Genomic DNA, 24,948 nt, shown 5'->3' on the forward strand with positions numbered 1-24,948 from the left:
TCAAAGATAGACCACATATTGGGACACAGGTAAAGTATCTTCAATTTCAAGAAGACAGAAATCATATCAAGCGTCTGCTTAGATTACAATGGCATAAAATTAGAAATCAATAAAAATGAATATAATAAAAATACAATAAAAATGAAAAAATCAAATACCTGGAGGCTGAATAACATGCTATTAAACAATGTGGGATTATCAAAGAGATCAAAGAAAAAATAAAAAGCATCCTGGAAACAAATAACGATAGAAACAAAACAATCCAAAATATATGGGACACAGTGAAAGCAATCCTGAGAGGGAAGTTTATAGCACTACCGGACTACCACAGAAAAACACGAAAAAATGGTAATACATTATCTAACCAAGTAACTTAAAGAATTATAAAGAGAGCAACAAGAAAAGCCCATAGTAAGTAGAAAAGGAAATCATAAAGATTAGAGTGGAAATAAACAGCATAGAGACAAAAAAATACAAAAGATCAATAAAACCAAGAGTTTGTTCTTTTAAAGAATAAGCAAGATTAATGAACCTCTATCCAGGCTCACCAAGAAGCGAAGAAAGAGGACCCAATTAAACAAAATCATAAATGAAAGAAGTGAAGTAACAACCAACCCCAAAGAAATACAAAAGATTGTAAAAAAAATCTATGAACAACTCTTCTCCAACTAACTACACAACCTAGATGAAATGGACATATTCCTAGAAAAATACAATAACCTAAAACTTAACCAGGAATAATAATAATAATAAAACCTGAATAGGTGAATATCAACGGGTGTAATCGAAGCAGAAAAAAAACAAACAAAAAAACAACAACAACTTCCAGCAAATAGAAACCCAGATCTGGAAAGCTTCACATGGGAACTTTACCAAACATTCAAAAAAATAAAACCTATCCCCCTCAGATTATTCCAAAATATTCCAGAGGATGGCACACTTCCAAGCTCTTTCTATGTAGCTAGCATTACCCTAATCCCAAAACCAGTTAAAGACACTAACTACAAAGAAAGAGAATTAGAGGTCAATATCCCTGATGAACATAGATGCTAAAATCCTCAACAAAATTCTAACAAATCAGATCCAGCATTACATTAGAAAGATCATACACCATGACCCAGTGGAAATTATTCCAGGGATTGCAAAGCTGATACAATATCCACAAATCAATAAATGTGATACAGCCAAAACCAGTTTGGCTCAGTGGATAGAGCGTCGGCCTGTGGACTGAAAGATCCCAGGTTCGATTCCCGTCAAGGGCATGTATCTTGGTTGCGGGCACATCCCTAGTAGGGGGTGTGCAGAAGGTGGCTGATCAATGTTTCTAACTCTCTATCCTTCTCCCTTCCTCTGTAAAAAATCAATAAAATATATTTATAAAAAATAAATGTGATACATCACATCAATACATTAAGATACAAAAAGTACATAGTCATATCAATTGATGCAGAAAGACTATTTGACAAATTTCAACACTTTTTTTTTTTTTTACAGAATACAACCACAAAGTCATGTGGTATTTATTTCAAGGCAGTAATGCAAACAAAATTGGACAATGAATGATTTTCTGCCATCAAGCTATCCTTTCTGAAGCACAAAATGTTTGAGATCCCCATTAACTCTACATGCTGACACATCACAATTATGCTTTCAAATCAACCAGCAAGTTAATTGAACCAACAAAATTATAGGCACAAAAGCAAAATAACAATTACAAAAACATCATACAACAGAACAGTGTACAGCAATCAGTTTATATCAATTCATCACTGCATAAGGTGAGAACCACAATGTCCCTCAAAGAGGTAGCACTTCTTAGCTGAGAATGGGGCTTTGGATGAATCCTGGGTCAGGTGCATTTCCTAGTGAGAGAGTAAGGAATTAAAATAATGCTAAGATCTCAGAGTACTCATAATTCACTTAAGCACAAGGGAGAAACAGAATTTATTTTACCTGAGTACACGGGGGTTGTGATTTATGCACACTGTTCAGTTGAGACAGGTGGTAGAGAAGGTCACTTGCAGGAGTCACCCAGTCCTGGGAGGACTGCCTCTGAGAGAGGGCAGCCTGTGCAGCCTGGAAGAATGTTTGCTTCATTACCATGGCAGCAGAAGGCCTCTGTGCAGTGGGAGCAGAGCAGCTGGTGCGGGATGCTTGCTTCATTGCTGTGATATTGCCCCAGCCACAAAGGGCCTCTAGGGGACAGGGAGGCCAGCCTGCAGCCTCACAGGCTAAGCGCAGATCTGAAGAGGAGATAGTGGGCCTGCCTCCTGCAGAAGCAGCTTGGATCCCTCCCGCCTCCCACAGAATCAGCATGGGTTCCTCCTGGCTCCCATGGAAGCAGTTTGGCTCTGGGGCGCTGCACTGCGGTTCCTGCCAGCTCTGGCGAGGCCTACTGTGCGCTATATCATGTCAAAGGCTACTAGTGTTCAGATAAAAGGTGTTTATATTCAGATAAATGGATTTAAGTCTCCTTTAATGTTGTAGAGTGAGAAAGATAAAACATCCTCTGCACATTGAAGGCTTTTCCCCAATGTGAACTCTCATAACTAACAAGGCTAAAACATTTCCCACTCTTTCTCTAGTGGGACTTCTGTGGTGGTCCATGAGCAAATGTCTCTGTCGAAAGGACTTTCCACAATCACTACACTCATAAGGCTTTTCTCTGGTATGAACACTGTAGTGTCAAATGAGGGTAGACTTTCGTCCAAAGAACTTCCCACAATCACTACATTCAAAAGGTTTTTCTGCAATGTGAATTCTCTTGTGGTTAAGGAAGTTATTGTTGCTCCTAAAGATTTCCCACAATCAGTACACGCATAGGGTTTTTCTCCAGTATGGACACAGTAGTATTTAACGAGGTACCCCTTTAATATAAAGAACTTCCCACAATCAGTACATTCAAAAGATCTTTCAACAGTGTGAGTTCCCTTGTGTTCAGAGAGGTCACTGTTTCTCCTGAAAGACTTCCCACAATCAGTACACTCATAGGGTTTTTCTCCATTGTGATCTCTCCAGTGGCAAAGGAGCATATTATTGTTCCTAAAAGATTTCCCATCTACATACCTGATACTTGCTTCCTCGCCCTCTAGTTCTACTGTAATTATAGCATACAACTATCATCTTGGCTCTAACCTTCCATACTTAATCTCCATCTTCTCCCAAAAACTCTAATGACTTTTAGAATAGGTATAGTGATACTATGAAGGTTAGTGAGAATCTTGGGCACCCATGCTTTGCTTTCAGATCTTAATTTGGGAATTTCTTTCTCAATGAGACTTTCTCTCCCCTCCCTGACAGGACAAGTGCTATTAGCACATGCTCTCACAACACATTATACATCTTTTTTTACAACATTTAGAATTCTCTGACAAATGTCTACTTCCTCCACTAAATTGAAATTTCTATGAGGTAAAGTAGCATGTTTTTGTTCACCATTAAATATCAGCACCCAAATAGTGCCTAGAACATAGTATATGCTTAATGAGTATTTGTTGAATAAATTGTGAATAAGTCAATGACCCTAAGAGATTCTGAAAAACAGAATACTGCCTTTTCAGAAAGGCATCTGATCATAGCAAAATTTGCCAACACTGGAAAGCAAGTTTAAGCCCTGAGGTAACCATACAATTTAAGACAGCATAGGGATACACTGAGCCATATACATAGTTTGGAGATTAGGATCCTTGTTGAATCACTGATTTGACAGACAGTAAGGAGTTATTTGAATGTTGTAAAAAATGGAGAACTTAAGAAAATGTATAGAATAAATTTTTCTTTTCTAAAAGAGTTTTAAAAATGGAAATGGAAAAACATGGTTTATATACAGATTTGGAATTGAGGAGAACTGAAGCAAGAAATGATATTGTCGGACACTATTTGTGTTTTTTTCCCCTTCATATAATTGGATTTCAGTAGTTTGGGATTAGTATAAGAGGAAAAATGCTCTGGAGAGTTAATATTTTGAGATACAATTCCTATCCACCCACACATTAATCTCAGGGTTGTGTCTCCCAATGTTGGGAATACACATTTTTAAAAATATATAAAGAATTTAAATAGAATCTAGAAAAAAATGTGAGTAAAATGTATTCAAATAAGGTATAGAGAAGAATTAAAATTATTCATTCTAGAGAAGAGTGGACTAAGAGTTGTTTTGTAATTGTTTTCTGCATTTTTGCTATGTTTTCCCAAGAAAAGTAATAATTTCCAATATTTACTATGGCAGATTAAAAGAAGCTGCTCTTACAGGAGAGTTTCCAAGTCTGTTGAATATAAATAAAATTCCTTAACAGTAAGGATTATTAGTTATGAAAATGAGTGACTTATGGGAGTCAAGAAAGTTCTTTAGTTAGGATGTTTAAGAAAATATATCAGCCTCTCATAAATTGGAAATCTACTTAAAGGCAGATACAGAGTTGATGTGGCTGTTGTGTGGATTGTATGACTGCCTAAGTCCTTTACAGCCACAGATGTCTATACATTTTAAAAGTTAACCAGAGCACATTAAAATACTTAACAGATGCAGTCCTCCAAGCAAAACCATCATGCTGGTTTTATGAAATGCCCAGATATTACCTCTCAGCAGCAGTCAGTAGAATCAAATATTTATTGCATCCTGATAAGGGTCAGAAGTCTCACTTAACTATAGCTTGCTATGAAGTATGGAGGTATTGTTGTCAAGCATTAAAGGGATAACATTAAATATCAATTCAACAAGTTGAACCTAAGATGTGTGGGCCATTCCCACAATTTGGAATGGTGCAAAATGAAAGGAAACATGTAATATTATATCTGCCAAATTCAACATAGTGAGATAGCAGGACTGATATGCCTCAGGAAAAAAAAAGTAAATAGCCATCAGACTGCTGTACAACACTTAGACTCAACAGAAATTCGATGGCTGTTTTTACAAACCATCACCAAACAGAAGAAAAAAACCCCACAAAATAAAAATTTCCAATAATCTTCTTTTTTTTGTTTGTTTGTTTTTATTTTATTTTTATTTTTTATTAAATTATTATCTGTGTACATATTTTAACATTGCCCCCCTCCCATATATACCCTCCCTCCCCAGAGTTTTTTGTCCATTGTTTGTACTTATATGCATGTATACAAGTCCTTTGGTTGATCTCTTATCTCCCCCAGATCTCCCTACCCTCCCCGCTGTAATTTGACAGTCTGTTTGCTGCTTTACTGTTTTTATATCTGTCTTTTTGTTCATCAGTTTATAATGTTCTTTAATATCCATAAATGAGTGAGGTCATGTGGTGTTTCTCTTCCATTGACTGGCTTATTTCACTCAGCATGATGTTCTCCAATTCCATCCAGGTTGCTGCAAATGATGAGAATTCCTTCTTTTTTATGGCAGCATAGTATTCCATTGTGTAGATGTACCATAGTTTTTGGATCCAATCATCTGCTGATGGGCACCTAGGCTGTTTCCAAATTCTAGTTATTGTAGATTGTGCTGCTATGAACATAAGGGTGCATATATCCTTTCTGATTGGTGTTTCTAGTTTCTTGGGATATATTCCTAGGAGTGGGATTACTGGGTCAAATGGGAGTTCTTAATGTTACACGGATGGGTTTTTCATGTGACCCAGGAGTCACATGCATAGCTTGTTTTCAATATACACTGAGGTTCTGCCCATGTGGACTGTAGACAGCAAATACGGTAATCTTTAGTATTCATAGTGGAAATGTCACATTATATTAACTACACTATATATAAAAATCAATAGTTCAGAGTTAAATTACAAAATTAAATTTATTATTGTAGCACAGAAATGAAATGTGTGTATATTATATGTGTGGAAAATATATATATATATATATATATATATATATATATATATATATATATATGGCAAAAGTAAATTAACAGTTGTGAGTCTGTGCAACAGTTTATTCTTATAGTAATATTTTTAATTATTATATAATTTTCCATTTGTATAACTATAAACCTACTTTGCTCACACCTGTATATTGCAGCAAATTCATTAATAATTCTTTCATAGTTTTACACACAGTAAGTAAAGAATATTCATAAACAAACAGAGAAAACATTGATTTAACTAATCCTAAGGGAATCATGAAATATTGGCAAATTAAAAGCATCATCTGTTGGGGAACCATCAGCTATAAAGATTTAAATTTAGGGCATTTCCCGCTCTCATACCTTTATCCACATAAAAATCTTTGCAATGTGTTTAGAAACTTTCCATTTATTTATCTTTAGCTATGTTACTCTGAAACATCTCATCTTTTTTAAACATATATTTTCATTGATTTCAGAGAGGAAGGGAGAAGGAGAGAGAGATGGAAACATCAATGATGAGAGAGAATTTTTTGCATGTATGTGACCAAATTTCCCAGCATGGTTTATTAAAAAGATTGTTTTTACTCCATTGTATGCTCTTGGTTCCTTTGTTAAATATTAATTGAGTATAATGGCTTAGGTCAATTTCTGGGTTTTCTATTCTGTTCCATTGGTCTATATATCTGTTCTTGTGACAGCACCAGGAAGATTTGCAAACCCTGGCTTGGTAATATAGCTTGATGTCTGGTATTGTGATCCCTCAAACATTGTTCTTCTTTCTCACAATAGATGTGGCTATTTGGGGTACTTTTTTATTCTAGATGAATTTTTGGAGAGTTTATTCTAGATCTTTGAAATATTCCATTGGATTTTAATAGATATTGCATTGAATCTACAGATTGTGTTAGGTTGTATGGACATTTTAATTATGTTGAGTCTACCAATCCATGAACATGGTATGTTCTTCCATTTGCTTATGTCTTCCTCTGTCTCTTTTTTCAATGTCCTATAGTTTCTGCATACAGGTCTTTTACATCCTTGGTTAAGTTTATTCCTAGGTATCTTATTTTTGTTGTTGCTGTTGTTGCAGTGTTAAATGGGATTTCTTTTCTCATTTCTCATTCTGTGAGTTCATTATTGGTGTATAAAAAGGCTGTAAATTTTTGGGTGTTAATTTTGTGTCATTCTATATTTCCAAATTCATTTATTAAGTCTAGTAGTTTTTTAATGGAGTCTTTGGGGTTTTCTATGTATAATATCATGCCATCTGCAAATCAGGACAGTTTTACTTCTTCTTTTACAATTTGGATGCCTTTTATTTCTTCTTCTTGTCTGATCACTATGGCTAGTATTTCTAGTTCTATGTCTAACAGGAGTGGGGAAAGTGGGCATACTTGTCTTGTTCCTGTTCTTAGGGGAAATGAGGTTAGTTTGTGCCAATGAAATATGATGTTAACTGTAGGTTTGTCATATAAGGGCTTTTATTATGTTGAGGTATAATCCCTCTATTCCCACTTTGCTGAGAGTTTTTATCAAGAAACATTGTTGGATTTTGTCAAATTCTTTTTTTTCCCCATCAATTGATATGATTATGTGATTTTTGTGTCTCAATTTCTTTATGTGATGTATCACATTTATTGATTTGCAGATATTGCATCATCCTTTCATCCTCTGAATAAATTCCACTTGGTCATAGTGTATGAGCTTTCTAATGCAATCCTGAATCCAATTTCCTAGAATTTTATTGAGGATTTTAGCATGTATATTCATCAAGGATTTTTTCTGAAGCTACGTCTTTCTCTCTCTCTCTCTCTCTCTTTCTCTCTCTCTCTCTCTCTCTCTCTCTCTCTCTCTCTCTCTCTCTCTCTCTCTCTTTATTTTGGTGTCTTTATCTGGTTTTAGGATTATGGTAATCCTAGCTTCATAGAAAGAGCTTGGAAGTCTGCCTTCCTTTTCAATTTTTTTGGAATAGTCTGAGGAGGATAGATTTAATTCTTCTTTGAATTCTTGGTAGAATTCCCCTGTAAAGCCATCCAGACCAGGGCTTTTGTTTGCTGGAAGATTTTGGATTGTTGTTTCAATTTCTTTGGTAGTTATCAGCCTATTCAGTTTTTTTTTCCCCCTGGATGAGTTTTTGGAGCTTATAGTTTATTAAGAATACATCTATTTCAATAAGGTTGTTCATTTTGTTGAAATATTTGGTTTTGTTGATCTCTTTTATTTTAAAAAAATTGGTCTCTATGTCACTTATCTCTGCTCTGCTCTTTATTATTTCATTCCTTCTGCTTATGATGGGCTTTTCTTGTTTATCTCTTTCTACCTCTTTAAGTTGGAGTGTTAGATAATTTATTGATATTGTTTATTTATTGTTGTTTTTTGAGGTAGGCCTGTAGAGCTATGAACTTCCCTCTCACGACTGCTTTCACTCTGTCCCATAGATTTTGGACTGTTGTATTATCATTGCCATTTGTTGACATGATATATTTTATTTATTCTTTTTTTCTCTCTGGTAACCCAGTCATTGTTTAATAAAATGCTATTTAGCCTCCAAGTGTTTTGTTTTTTAAAAACATATTTTATTGATTTTTTTCAGAGAGGAAGAGAGAGGGATAGAGAGTTAGAATCATCGATGAGAATCATCCATTACCTGCCTCTTGCACACCCCTAAGTGGGGATGCGCCCGCTACCAAGGTACATGCCTTGACCGGAATGGATCTGGGACCTTTCAGTCTGCATGCTGATGCTCTATACACTGAGCCAAACCAGTTTTGGCCTGATTTTTAAAATTGTTTATTGTGGCTCATTTCTAGTTTTATGCCATTGTGACCTGAGAACATGCTTACTATGATTTATATCTTCTTGAATTTGAAGGAACTTTGCCTGTGTCCCAACATATGGTCAATCTTTGAAAATGACCTGGGTGCACTTGAGAAGATTGAATATTCTGTGTTTTTTGGGTGAAATATTATGAAGATGTCAATTAATTCCATCTGATCTAGGGTGTCATTTAGGACTGATATTTCTTTGATGATATTTTGTTTAGAGGATTTGACCAGTGATGTTAGTAGGGTATTACAGTACCCTACTATGACTGGGTTGCTCTAAATCTCTCCCTTGATATCCTCCAGAAGTATTTTTTAATGTATTTGAATGCTTTTGTATAGGGTGCGTATATGTTTACCAAAGTTATTTCTTCTTGTTGAATTGCTCCCTTTGGTATTATGAAGTGGCCTTCCTTATCTCTTGTTATGTCCTTCATTTTGAGATCTAATTTGTCAGATGTAAGTATTGCTACCCTAGCTTTTTTTGTTTTGTTTTGTTTTCATTCCCTTTCACCTGAAATACATTTTTCCATCTCTTCACCATCAGTCTGTGTGAGTCCTTTTTTCTGAGGTGGGTATCCTGTAGAAAGCAGGTATATGGGTCTTGTTTTCTTATTCAGTCATCTACCCTATATCTTTTAATTGGGTCATTTAATCCATTTACATTTAAAGTTATTGTTGATAGATACTTGTTTTTCACCACTTTAATTTTTTTATGCTTGTGTTCCTTATTCACTTCCTATTTCTTCTTTTTACAGCAGACCCAATAGCATTTCTTCCATTGCTGGTTTGGTGGTAAACAACTCTATTATCCCTTTTTTGTCTGTTAAGCTCCTGGTTTCTCCCTCGAGTTTGATTGATAGGCTTGCTGTGTACAGTATTCTTGGATTCACACTCTTCCTTGGCATGACTTTGTATATTTCATTCCATTCCCTTCTCACCTGATGTGTTTCTGTTGAGAAATCATTCTCAAGTCTGATGTTGGATCATTTGTAGGTAACTTTCAGTCTCTCTCTGGCTGCTGTTAAGATTCTTACTTTGTCGTTGGTGTTTGCCAATTTAATAATAATGTGCCTTGGTGTCAGTCTTTTAGGGTTCATTTTGTTTGGGACTCTGAGCTTCTTGGATTTGTGTGAGTTTTTTTCTCCCCTATACCAGGGAAGTTTTCTGTCATTATTTGTTCAAACAGGTTTCCTATACCTTGCTCAGTATGGTATATACTTCTGGCACCTTCTGGAACCCCTTCTGGAACCCCTATATGTGGATGTTGTTTTGTTTTGTGTTTTCCCAAATTTCCCTCAGGCTCTCCTCCTCATTTTTTTTTTTTTCCTAGAAGATGCTCTGCTTGGCTATTTTTTCTACCTTGTGTTCTAGCTCAATGATGTGGTCCTCCACTTCTTCTACTCTATTGTTGATGCTTTCTTTCTATTAAGTTATTTATTACAGTGATATCATTTTTCTTTTCTTCTTGGTTCTCCTTCATTTTCTCTTGGTTCTTACACATATTGTTGAATTTGTCTTCCAACCTTTTCAGCAACCTTATGACCATTTCTTTGAATCCTTTCTCTGACATACTGGTTGCCTCCATTTCAGTTACTTTCTTTTCTGGTGATTCCCCCCTTTTGTTTCATATGTGGACTTTTTCTTTGTCTCCCTGTGATCTCTCCTCTCCTGGTGTCTGGTTTTGTAGCTATCTCTCTCTTTTTTTAAATTTCTCTGAGCAAATACTGACCTTTCTATGAAAAAGTGCAGAGCTCATCTGATTCTGTGTATTCATGCTACTTGAGAATTGGTGTTTGTGGTTTCACAGCTGGTCTCTGAGTGTTATGGTTGAGGGTCCCAGGAGGTATCTGATTCTTCTTCATTGAAGGCAAGGGTAAGCTTTTGATCACAGACACTGTCCCCTTCAAAATGGCACAGTTTCTATGTCAAAAACATTTGTTTATGGAGAGATATCAGCAGCAGTGGAGACTGCCTGGTCAGGGGACCCCAGTTTGGCAGACCCCAACAGTTCCTTGGAATATAACTGTCCCTCATCCACACACTCTGATTTCATTCTCTCACCCACACACTATCTTGTAGCCTGCCTTCCCATTAGTAGTCATCTTCATCAAAAACTAGATTATGTCTTTTACTTTAAAAAAATGTTTGCAGGAATAAGACAAGGATGCTCACTTTCATTACTCCTCTTCGAAATAGTAATACAAGTACTAGCCATAGTAATTAGATAAGAAGATGAAATTAAAGGCATCCAAATTGGAAAAGAAGAAGTAAAACTTTCCTAATTTGGAGATTACATGATACTATACATAGAAAACACCAAAAACTCCATCAAAAAAACTGCTAGATCTAACCAATGAATTTGGCAATGTAGCAAGATACAAAATTAATACCCAAAAATCTATAGCATTTTATACACCAATAATGAATTCATAGAAATAGAAATGAAAAAGCAATTCCATTTACCATTGCACCAAAAAATTAAGATACTTAGGAATAAACTTAACTAAGGACATAAAGACCTGTACCCAGAAAACTATAGGACATCAAAAAAAGAAATAGAGGAAGACATAAACAAATGGAAGAACATACCATGTTTGTGGATTGGTAGAATCAACATCATTAAAATGTTCATACTACATAACACAATCTATAGATTCAATGAAATACCTATTAAAATATCAATTGAATATTTCAAAGATCTAGAACAAAATATCCAACAATTCATTTGGAATTAAAAAAAAAAAGATCCCAAATAGCCATGGCTAATCTGAGGAAGAAGAACAAAGTTGAAGGAATCATGATACCAGACATCAATCTATATTACCAAGCCATGGTTCCCAAAACTGCCTGGTACTATCACAAGAGCAGACATATCAAGAAATGGAACAGAATAGAGAACCCAGAAATTTACCCAAGCCATTATACTCAATTAAGATTTGACAAAGGAACCAAGAGCATACAATGTAGTAAAAACAGTCTTTTTAATAAACCGTTCTGGGAAATTTGGTCAGATACATGCAAAAAAAAAAGAAAGAAACTAGATCACCAACTTACACCATACATAAAAAATAAAAACAAACCTAAAATGGCTAAAGGACTTACATGTAAGAAGGGAAAACATAAAAATCTTATGAGATTCCATAGGCAGCAAAATCTCAGACATGTCATAGCAATATCTTGAGAGACACAGATCCTTGAGCAATAGAGACTAAGGAGAAAATAAACACATGGGACTACATCAAAATAAAAAGCTTCTGCACAGCAAAAGAAACCATCAACAATACTATAAAAAAAAGCCCACTCCACGGGAGACCATCAACAAAACAAGAAAGCCCACTGCATGGGAGAGCATATTTGCCAATGTTATCTCTGATAAGGGTTTAATCTCAATATTTACAGGGAACTCATACAACTTAATAAAAGGAAGATAAACAATCCAATAAAAAAATGGGAAAAGGGCCTAAATAGACATTTTTTGAAAGAGTACATTCGGAAAGCCAAGAGACACATGAAAACATGTTTAAAATCATTAACCATCTGACAGATGCAAATCAAAGATATGACACCTGTCATAATGGCTATCATTAACAAATCAACAAATGACAAGTGCTAGAGATGATGCGGAGAAAAAGGAACCCTCCTTCACAGTTGTTGGGAATGCAGACTGGTGCAGCCATTCCCAAAAGTATGGCATTTCCTCGAAATTTTAAAAATGGAACTGCCATTTGACCCAGTAATTCCACTTCTAGGAATATATCCTAAGAAAATAGAAACATTAATTAGAAAGGACATATGCACCCATGTGTTCATAGCAGCATAATTTACAATAGCTAAGATATTTTAACAGCCTAAATGCCCATCAGCAGATGAGTGGATTAGAAAACTATGGTACATCTACACAATGGAATACTATTCTGCTATAAAAAAGAAGGAATGCCAAAACCAGTCTGGATCAGTGGATAGAGTGTTAGCCTGCGGACTGAAAGGTCACAGGTTTGATTCCGGTCAAGGGCATGTACCTTGGTTGTGGGCACATCCCCAATAGGGGTTGTGCAAGATGCAGCTGATTGATGTTTCTCTCTCATCGATGTTTCTAACTCTCTATCCCTCTCTCTTCCTCTCTGTAAAAAAAATCAAAATATAAAAAATAAAATAAAATAAAATAAAAAAGAAGGAATTATTACTATTTTCAGCAGCATGTATGGAACTGGAGAGCATTATGCTAAATGAAATAAGCTAGTCAGTGAAAAAAATACCACATGTTCTCACTCATTTATGGATAATAAAATGAGCATTATAACCCAATGAATAAAAAGATAGATACAGAGGCAGAGAAGCATCTAACAGACTGTCAAATTAAAGGAGGAAGACTGGGGTGGAGTGGGGAGGTAAGATATCAATCAAAGGACTTAAGGACTTATATGCATGCATATAAGCATAACCACTGGACACAAGACACTGGGGTGGGTGGGGTGAGAGCAAGTACCGGGGGTGGAGATGGCCAGGTGAAGGTCAATGGGGGAGAAAAAGGAAACATATGTACTACTATTTGTAATACTTTAAACAATTAAAACAAGTTTGCAGATTTTGCCCTAAAGGGCTTGTTAAAATAAATTGCTATGCCTCACATCTGGAGTTTCTGATTTAGTAAGTACAAGTGTGGCCCAATAATGTGCCCATCTAACAAGTGTCCAAGTGATACTGATTTTGAACTGCTAGTCTGAAACAACATTTTGAGAAACACTGCCTTCCACCCATTAGTATTAATTTGCTAAACATTAGATATATCTGCAGAGCTTTTACATATTGATATGTCCATCCCACACCTAGAACAATTAAATCAAGTTAGTTGATGTGATACCCAAATTTAAGTGCATTTTTAACTCCCCAGGTGATTCCAATATGTGGTCTAGTCATCCTGCCCTTAAGCTTCGAGAGGGAAGGCTCCCTGTCTTAGATTTAGGCAAGCAACTTTCCTACTGTAACTGCTATAGTAAATGATTTGTAAATGAATTATTACCTTTGAAGGTAAGTAAAATTATGGATAGAACTCAAAATTTTATCGGGCAATCCATATTTCACTTAATTAGATAACTTAATGTTTTGTAACTTAAAGAATTTCTATACTTCATGAATCAATTTCCCTACTTTCACCATCCTCAGGAAGGAAGCCACATTTGAAAAGCAAGATTACAAGCTTGGATGGTATGGCTCAGTTGGTTCAGCTTTGTCCCATGCACCAAAAGGTTGCTTGTTCTATTCTGGTTAGGGCACATGTACCCTGACTGTTCTCACATCGGTGTTTCTCCTCCCTTTCTTTCTCTCTAAAAATCAATAAATGATTAATAAATAAGTAAATAAATAAGTAAAAAGCAATATGGCAGGCAGACCTCCAGGATGCCACACAGCTCAACATATTTAACCAAAGGTGTGGAACAATAAACTAACTCAGTAACTTTTAGGCAGAAAACTGGAATTTGGCCAGTTCTTCAAGATACTACTAGTAAATCCAATAGAAGAATACATATTTAGTGATGGCCATACTGTTTATCTCAAAGCCAAAAATTAGAGGCTTTTTGTGAATCTTTTTACATTATGAAACTAGCAGTGGGATAGAAGGAGGAGTTCAGATGATTGTAAAAAGTAACTGCCACATGAGGGAGAGGGGCATGAATTCTCCTAATTGTCCTATATATTTTCATGGTGAGAAGAAAAAATGTTAATATCCACTTTTAAATTGTTCTTAGAATAAAAATTCATAGGTGAAACATGTCCCAGTATAGGAAAGCTAAAAGTACAATATATAGAAAATACCCTTAAAATGTAGTGAGAACAGTGATATTTCTCTTTCTTTCATACAATCCTCTAAGCTCTGTGCATCAAATGACATTGCCTTTGAAAACATTATTGCAGCAATGACAGCAAGCAGAGTGAGAAGGCAGATGGAAAGGAGAAGATGGTAGAAGCCAAGCTACATGCCGCCCATTCTCTAAATTTGAGAGATAAGTTGGAAGAAAGGCCAATGAACTGAAAGGAAATATAATAAAACTAGATGTCTGGTGTATGTGTCCATGCATTAGCAGGGTCACTTGGCCTGGCCTGTGGGATGGGGACAAAACTGGCTCTCTGACATCCCCTGAGGGGTTCCAGATTGCAAGAGGGTCAAGACAAGGCTGAAGAACCCCACTGGTGCATGATTGAGGCAGGGGAGAGATGCAGGAGGTTGGCCAGCCAGGGTGGGACCACTGGAGGGCTCCAGGGTGTGTCCGGCCTGTCTTGCTCAGTCCCAATCAGCCAGAACCCAGCAGCAAGCTAACATACTGGTTGGATCATCTGTCCCCTGGTAGTCAGTGGACATCATAGCAAGCAGTTGAGCGGCCTTAGCATATCATTAGCATATTACATTTTGATTGGTTGAAGGGCCTACTGGACAGCTGGACACTTAGCATATTAGGCTTTATATATATATATATATATATATATATATATATATATATATATGATAAATATTAAACAAAGAGAGAAAAAAACTGAAATGGAAAGACATTTTCAACAGTGGGGGAAGAAAAATATATCAGTAACTGAGATAGAAAAGGGCAGGAACACCAAGCTAAGAGAACAGGAATGGAATAACAAAAACAAAAGAAAACTGCAGATAGATAAATGAATAGATGATAAATAGAAAGATAGACAATAGTTTGGTGCTTTGATACATAGATAGATATTTATGTTTTATTTTCTTCAGAGTAAAAGCAGCAAAGGAAAAGAAGGCTTCAAGGAAGCAAAGCCCCAAACCCCTAGAAATATTTGCCCCAGGCCCTGAATCAGATTTAGGAGCCAGATAAATTAGCAAGCCAGTCCTGAGCCTCAAGTCACTGATTGCTGATTATACCTCAGGTTTTAACACCTGAATTAAATAATCTCACTGCTGAGATTATTCCCATGTCCAAAGTAAATGAGAGAATTCTTTAACCTATTTTGCAACATTTTCATCTTAGTTAATGGTGGGTCTATTTAGTCATATTATGTCAGACAATGGAGCAAATTTGGAGATGTTATTTCTGACAACCTTGCATAAAATATTAACTTGATTTACAGGGAGTTTGCTTCCTTGGGTTAAAGAAAAACATACCTTAAAACTCTATGTTGTGCTTTTATCACAAAATATTAAGTTTATACTGCAGAAAGAAATTTTCCAGTGGCTCGTGGAAAGTTTTAGGGACTTACAGGTAGCAGTATTTAGCTTTATACTATTGTATAAGACTACATATAAACAAGTAAACAATATAGCATTATAAAATGGAAATAGTACTGTGATAAAATCAGGAAAAGGAAAATAATGGCAGAAAATTAAATAAAATGAATAGTGAAGCACTGTATATTGTGAAGCAAGGTATACTTGCTGAAAGGATCAGCAGCCAACATGAAAAAAAAAAGTATAATCATCTATAGAATTGTTTATAGATGTTGTTCTTGAGATTAAGATATTCAAAAAAGCACCTCTTTTCCTCTTATTATAAAAAGAATTTATTTATGATTCTTCACAGGATCAATGCTATGAAATGTAGTAAACAATAATTTAATCTGCAAACTTACATGAAATACAACAACCAGTATCAAAGGGTAATTTCTTATAAGATTCCTTATGCAAAGATTTTAAGGCTCTACTTTCTGATGATTTGCTGGAATGGAACTCTGAAGCTATTCTATTCTCCTGTTTTAAGTGCAGAGGTTCATGCTAAGTATTCTACAAGCACACACATCTTAATAAAAGAAGACAACCCTAACTCTGGTAGCATGCCAAAAGGGTACTAAGGATAGTCAAAGGTTCTGCTCCATAAAAAATGGCTTTACCCTAAGAGACAAATGGAAGATCAAAGCTATAAAAGTTTTAAGTATGTGTAATCAAATACCCACCTCAACTATAAAACCAGTCTTACAGCACCTGCAACAGATATTTTACCAAATCTCATGTTGTGGGCATATGACTCTCCTTACTGGGTATACAAAAACCTCTTCCAAGCCCTCTTGAAGTTTTAGGAGTTAAGTGATTGGCACTCACTAATGAAATGTGATTGAGTCAACTAAAGGCTGATGTAGTAAAAAGGCCCTGGACAATTGCCTAGTCTCCCTCTGCTCCTGTTAGGATGCTAGGATGAAACCTTAGATTGGGATCATAAAATCAGATGGTAGCTAGATTATTGAGTTACTGCATGGAACACAGCCACCCCTGAGAAAATGCCCAAACTCCCATCAGACTTCAACTGAGTGAAAAATAAAATTTTGTTGTGTTAATTCCATGAGATTTGTTACTGTCAATAAATTTTGCCTACTATGACTAATAGAGCCTCCATATAAAGCCTATCTCCCATATGAATTCCTTGCTAAACTGGTTACAGTGTATATATCTAAATCACTGAAGGAGTTGACCTACTATATAGGATCCTTACCCATGCCAATAAATGCTTGGTAACACATACCATAATAAAACCACATAGTTTTGATTTTTGAACATTCTGTGAATTTCTTTTTTCTGGCAGCAAATAGTCCACTGTCCAGTAAAGCCATTGTATCAGTCAGGATCCTGGCAGGAAACATGTAGCATATTAGTATATTCAAATGGACAAGGTAATTTAATAAAGGGAATTTTAAAAATTATTAACAGGGTTAAAAATAATAAGGTAAGGAAAATCAGTAAATTTTAATTAATATCTCAGGCTAGCAAAAACTATAGATCTGTCACGTCATTAGAGCTAAAGGGATAAAGAAGATAACGTGGCTCTCAGAATCCAGATAAAGTTGGAGCTCTAGCCTTCAGGAAGGAAATGAAATCACAGCTAACTTGTAGCCTGATCTTTTTTTTTCCTCTGGCCTTCTGATCTTCTATAAGTGCATCTGACAAGATGCCAGAGCAGAACAGAATGAAGACTGTTAGTACCATCCAAACAAGTCCATAATCCAAAGCACAAAAGAGAGTAGATATGGAAGGAAGGTAGATATGCAGGAATAAATGGAGTATATCTAGGATAGCCACTCAAAATTAAGCCATCTTCATATTGGACAATTTTTGTCTTTCTGTTCTCTGTAGGGAAAGAGTAGTAAGTAATATTAAAGTAATATTAAACCATTTCATGTAGTTTTATACAGGGTGTAGCAAAAGTAGGTTTATAGTTCCTCATGTGAAAAATAATACAATATTTAATAAATAATAATACAAGAATAAAATGTTTCATGTACTCACAATTATAAAACTACTTCTGCCCAACCATTTATTATTCCTACTGGATATTATTATGTTAATAATAAAAATATCCCTATCAACCACTAAGTCAGTATTAAGGTAAGATTTTATATAAATAACAATATTTTAAAAGTTCATATTGAACTAATGATTTTAGCCCATAGACTATTTCTCTGTGAAAAGCCAAAGACAATTTTATTTAATACTTAATAGGATTCTTCAAAAAGTGCTAATTAGTATAAAAATTGTCAGGGAGAAATATTTTAGGAGATTATCATAATATGGCAATCAAGACTTCTGAGGTCTTGAAGAAGGATGGAATAGGAGAGATAATTAGGGATTTGAATATACAGATTGTAGGAATTGATGTTAGAGAATAAAGACATTAAAAAAAGAAAGAAAATGAAATGTTTCTGATTATTCTGAATGAGACATGAAATCTGTACTGATTTTGACCTGGCACCTTGTAGCCAATATGAATGGACCCAACGTTTGAGGACCCAGTTTATTTGCAATGGCAAACTGGCCAGCCAACTACTAGAACGTCGATGTTATGTGGTTATTAAATAGGACCACGCTCTCCTTCACAACTCCTCATTCTTTTTTACAGGAAATTTATTCTTTGACCAGAAATGTATAAACTCTTTAACAAACTATATCTTTACTTCTGGTCCTCACTTAGAACCACTTTATATAGGCTCCCATGTTCTATTTCAGAAAATAATAATTTAATAAGTCAAAAAATAACAGCCTTAATTGCTTTCTGCTGCAAATATAAATCATTTATACATGATATTATCTTTGCAAAGCATTTGACAACCATTAATTAAATATCAAAACACTCTTATACTTTTCTAATGAAAATAAATATTCATAGAATCCTGCCAACAAGGAAAACTGACCAATGGACAAAGATTTTCTTAAATGTGCCCCTTATTGGCCAGGCACTAAGAGTTTACAAGCTACTCCTCATAGCCCATGTTTTCCTAACACAGAGGCTGTTCCTGCACCTAGAATATGGCCGCCCTATGCTTTCAAATTCAATTTTCTTACCTCTCAAGATCTACCCCCTTAGGGTAGTAGTATTCATTTATGAAAATAAACAAATGCTGTCTAAGTTGTTACCATATACTTTAGTATCTGAAACCTAATGTGTTATAGTACACAGCAGGAGATTTCATGCACTGTGACAGAGCAGTGGGCATGATTTTTTGGTAAAGAAATTTGCTTTGGGATTTTTTTGTTATTGTTTTGTGTTTTCCCCCATGTCAACACTATTGAAAATTAGTCTTGGGTATATGTGTATTAAACATATAGCATGAAGTCAGGGTCAGGATGGCAGAGTAAGTAGATGCTGAGCTCAGCTCCTTCCATGGACACACCAAAATAACAAATAAATATAGATAATCACTGAGAATGACCTGAAGACTAGCTGAACAAAATTTTTATAATTAAGGATATAAAAAAGGGTCACATTGAGATAAGAGGGTCAGAGACACAATCTAGCCAGGACCTATACCTATATGTGGCAGTTCTCACAAAAGGGGGAGGTATCATCACTGTGGTCTCCCCTGAAAAGGAAGAAATTTGAGCATCACAATGGGTTCCCCCAGTGTGGAAGACATACACCAGGAAAAGGAGGCCCCAAATTAGAGAACCAGAGAAGCTTATATCCAAGAGAGCTATAGTAAAATGAGACTTTGCTCATATATATATATGTATATATATATATATATATATATGTATGTATATATATGTGTGTGTGTGTGTGTGTTTGTGTGTGTGTATGTATGTGTATATATATATATATATATATATATATATATATATTTATTTATTTATTTATTTATTGTTGGGAGTATTATATATGTCCCCCTTCCTCCCCATTGCTGCCCTCCACCTGGTTTCTATTACATCCCACCCTATTATCTGTATCCATAGGTAACGCATATATGCATATAAGATCTTTGATTAATCTCTCTCCACCCACCTCCCTCTTTCCCTCAAAGTTTTGTCATTCTCTTCTGTTTCCATGCCTCTGGTTCTATTTTATTCATCAGTTGTTTTTGTTCATTAGATACCTTGTTCATTTATTTTGATTTTGAGATTCAATTGTGGATAGATATGTATTTATTGTCATTTTATTTTTCATATTTTTAATTTCTTCTTGTTCTTCTTCTTCTTTTCTTCTTCTTCTTCTTCCTCCTCCTCTTCTTAAGGAACACCTTTGAAAATTTTATATAATATTGGTTTGGTAGTGATGAACTCCTTCAGCTTTTCCTTGTCTGTAAAATTATTTATCTGACTTTCAATTATAAATGAGAACTTTGCTGGGTAGAGTAATTTTGGTTGTAGGTCCTTGTCATTCACCACTTTAACTACCTATTTGTTGCCACTCTCTTTTGGCCTGCAACGTTTATGTTCAGAAATCAACTGACAGTCATATGGGCACTCCCTTACAGGTAAATTACTGTTTTTCTCTTGCTGTATTTAAGATACTTTGTCTTTAACTTTGGGCATTTTAATTATGGGGTGTTTCAGTGTGGGCCTCTTTGGGTTCCTCTTGTTTGGGACTATCTGAGCTTCCTAGACTTGTAAGTCCATTTCTTTCACCAGGTAGGGTAAATTTTCCATTATTATTTCTTGAAATAAGTTTTCAAAATCTTGCTCTCTCTCTTGTTCTCTTCCATAATGCAAACCTTGGTAGGCCTGAAGTTGTCCCAGAGGCTCTTTATACTATCTTCATATTTTTGGATTATTTTTTTCTTTTTGTTGTTCTGATTGAGTCTTTTTTGCTTCATCATATTCCAAATAATTGTTTTGATCCTTGGGTTCCTCTACTCTACTGTTGAACCTCTGTAAATTATTCTTTGTTTCAGTTAATATAAGCTTAATTTATGACTGGTCCTTTTTCATGTCTCTGACATTCTCACTGAGATCCTTGAAAGGCTCACTAAGTCCCTTGAAGCTCTTTTTGAGTCCCTTGAAGCTTTCATTGATATCCTTGAGCAACATTATAACCATTGTTTAGAACTCTGTATTTAGTAGCTTTCTGGCTTCAATTTCATTTATTTCTCTTTCTGGAGATGTCTCCCATTCTTTCATTTGTAATATGTTTCTTTGTCTCCACATCTTGGCTGCTTCCCTGTGTTTGTTTCTACCCTGTTTCCCCGAAAATAAGACAGTGTCTTATATTAATTTTTTCTCCCAAAGTTGCGCTAGGTCTTATTTTCAGGGGATGTCTTATCTTTCCATGTGCTAGGTCTTATTTTCGGAGGATGTCTTATTTTCAGGGAAACACGGTATATATTAGGTAGAACTGGGTTGCCTCCTGGAATTGGTAGAGTAGCCTTGTGTAGTAGGTGCCCTGTAAGGCCACCTCAGCTAGGTACTCTAGGTGGACCCATATATCAGCTGTGGTCACAGTCTTGTAGTAGCTGAGCTTTGATTGCTATTGGTGTTACTGGGAGGAGTTGACATTCAGGCCAATTGGCTGTGAGGAGCAGGTGTGACTACAGTGGAAGAGTTTCTGTGTAGGCGATAACCATACGGAGCAGGACTGGCTTTTGTGCTTACTGATTCTGTCTCTTTGTGTGTTGCTTATGGATATGTACAGTAGGAACAATGACCCCTGTGAGAAACCCTGCCTGGGAAAAAGCTTCCCCTGAGTTCCAGCCTCATGAAGCCAGACAACCCAATTCCTCCCCACATGTCTCTAATTCCCCAAATTCTGCCAACTAGTGCTGGAACTCAGAGAGATTCGGACCATATCTGTTCATGTGCTGTCCCTTTAAGAGGGACTGCTTGAGTCTCCAGCAGCCTCCAGGACACTCAGCCACAATCCCTGCTCGATATTAAAGCCCAACATGATGGGGACTTCTCTTCTCAGCTCTAGAACTCTGGGCTTAGGGGTCAGGCATATGGCTGGAACCCCTTGCTCCTCACAAGCAGTCTCCAGAGCGGAGATATTTCTCCTGATTAAAAACACGCCACACATGGATGTTGAACCAGCCATTCTGTGCCTCCACCCCTCTTACCCATTTCAATATTCTTCCTTCTTTACTTCTCTAGTTTTAGGACTTCCATTCAACCAGCTTTCAGGCAGTTCAGAATGATGGTTGTTCTTTACTTTAGTTGTAATTTTGATGTGGTTGTGAGAGACAGCAAGTACAAGCATTTACCTACACTGCCAACTTGGTTCTCTCTAGCCTTTTCCCTTAATGGAATCATGCATAAACTCAAACTCTGAGCTCAGCCCAGAGGAAGCAGTTGGAAAATCACCTGGAAAATACATGAAAAAAGTACATTGACAAATTTCAAAGTGAATGCTGGAGGTATGATGATCAGTGAAAAACTTTCAGAATGGAAGCCTGGTAGGTGCCATTGTTTGTTTCTTTTGCTGTGTTCTTCCACCTGGCTGACCTAACATAAGCAGGTGCCAATTCTGACATTCTCCATTAACCTAATTAATTTTATTCACCCTGGCATGGAAATTTACTGAGGTCCCACCCTGCCCACCCTGTCCAACTAGGCCAGGATCAATCTGAGGCAGTTCCAACCCTGGTACACGAAGAAGATGGTCTCAGCCTGCATCATAGCCCCTAACTAGTGACTCCATCTCCAATGTTAAGTAGTCTTAACTTGCATTGTAGGTCCTCCCAAGTGGCTCCATAACACAGATATACAGAAGTCAGTCTTGGCCTGTATCAGCACCCCACCCAAGTAGCTCCTCAACTGATATATTTGGCCAGAACCTTCAGCAGTTATTGTAACTTCTTCAAAGCAGCTCCCAGTCTGCCGGGTAAGCTCACCACACCTGATTATCTGCAGCAATCATAACCAGTCCTTGCAGCCAGATAGCCTGAGGGTTAATACCACTCATAGGCATACCAGGAACTCAACTACAACTGGAAGATTCAAACAACTCATACAGGGGAGACTCTTGAAGCACCTGATTCTGGTGACTAGGAGATATTGGACCACCTTCTACTTAGGAATACAATTTCAAGACCAAGAGATATGCTGGTTTACTTAATACATATAAATAAATATGGCCAAATGAGTAGACAGAGGAATATATTACAAACAAATAAATGCACAACAACATGTCAGAAAAAGAACAGAGTGGAAAAAATACAGACAATCAACCAGATAAAGTTAAAAGCATTGGTTATAAAGATGATCAACTAACTCATGAAAATAATGGATAAATTCAGTGAGAACTTAAAAAAAAAAGAAAATAATTTTTTTAAAAAAATACCTGAATAATACAACCAAAATGAAAAACAAAAGTACACTAGAGAAAATCAGCAACAATTAGATGATACAGATGAATAAGTCAGTTACCTGTAAGGCAACGTAGTGGAAATCATCTGTTTTGAACAGTAAAAAATAAATTATTTAACGAGAATAGTTTATGGAATCTCTAGGACAACATCAAGCATACTAGCATTTCTTTACAGGGGTCCCAGAAAAAGAAGAGAGAAAGTGACAGAAAACAAATGTGAATAAATAATTATTGTAAACTTCCCTAACTTGATGAAGATAAATGATATCAAATCCAGGAAGCACAGAGAGTCTCCACCAAGATGTACCCAAAGATACCTAAACCAAGACACATCAGAATTAAGATGCCAAAAGTTAAAGATAAAGAAAGAATCTTAAAAGCACCAAGAGAAAAGCAAATAGTTATATACAAATGATCCCTGTAATATGATAGGCTGATTTTTTTCAGCAGAAAATGTGCAAGCCAGAAGAGATTGGCACAAAACATTCAGTGATAAAAGAAAACTACAACCAAAAAAGTACCAAGCAAGGTTACCATTCAGAATTGAAGAAGAGATAAAGAATTTCCCAAATAAGCAAAAGTTAGAGGAGTCCATCACCATTAAATTTTCACTATAAGAATTGCCAAAGGCCTGGCTTAGCTCAGTGGTTGAGCTTCAACCTTTGAACCAGGAAGTCATGGTTTGATTCCCGGTCAGGGCACATGCCTGGGTTGTAGGCTTGATACCCAGTGGGGGGAGTACAGGAGGCATCCCATCAATGATTCTCTCTCCTCATTGATGTTTCTATCTTCCCCTCTCTCCTTTTCTCTCTGAAATCAATAACAATATATATTTTAAAATTCCAAAGGGACTTCTTTAAGTGGAAAAGAAAAACACAAAGCTAAAATTAAAAAAATATAGGAAAGAGAAAAATCACTACTAAAGGAAAATATTTATTAAAACCAGTGAATCAACCAATAAGACAGATAGCATGAAATTTAAAAAAAAACATAGTGTGGGTGATTTATAAAAAATTAAATATAGAGTTACTGTATGATCCAAAAACCCCTCTTCCTGGTATCTACCCCAAAAATTTTAAAACATTTACTCACAGAGATCTATGCACCCCTTTGTTCATTGCAGCATTATTTACAGTGGTCAATTCATGGAAACAACCAAAGTGTCCACTAGATTATTGGATAAAGATATATATATATATATATATATATATATATATATATATATATATATATAATATTTGAATATAATATTTGAATATATTATTTGTATATATTCAAATATTCAAATAATTCAAATAATATATTCAAATATATAAAAATAATATATTTGAATATATTGATATTATTTGTATATATTCAAATAATACAAACAAATGTTTGTATTACTCAGCCATAACAAAGGATAAAATTCTGCCATTTACAACAACACTGATCTTGGAAATGTCATGCTAAATAAAGTAATTCAGACATAAAAATTTAAGAACCATATAATTTCATTCATATGTGGGATATAAAGCTGAAAGCAACAAATGATCAAATAAGAACAAAAGAAAAACTTAGACACAGACAACAGTATGGTGGTTACCAGAGAGAACTAAAGGGTAAAGGAAATCAAAGATATGGTGACAAAAGGAAATTTGACTTTGGATGGTGGGCACATATTACAGATGATGTGTCATAGAATTTTACACCTGAAATGTATGTGTTCTTATTAACCAATGTCACACCAATAAATTTAATAAAAATAAGATTAAAACAGTAAATAAACCATTTA

This window comes from Pipistrellus hanaki (assembly GCF_964339955.1).
Source record: "Pipistrellus hanaki genome assembly, chromosome: X".
Classification (NCBI taxonomy): Eukaryota; Metazoa; Chordata; class Mammalia; order Chiroptera; family Vespertilionidae; genus Pipistrellus; species Pipistrellus hanaki.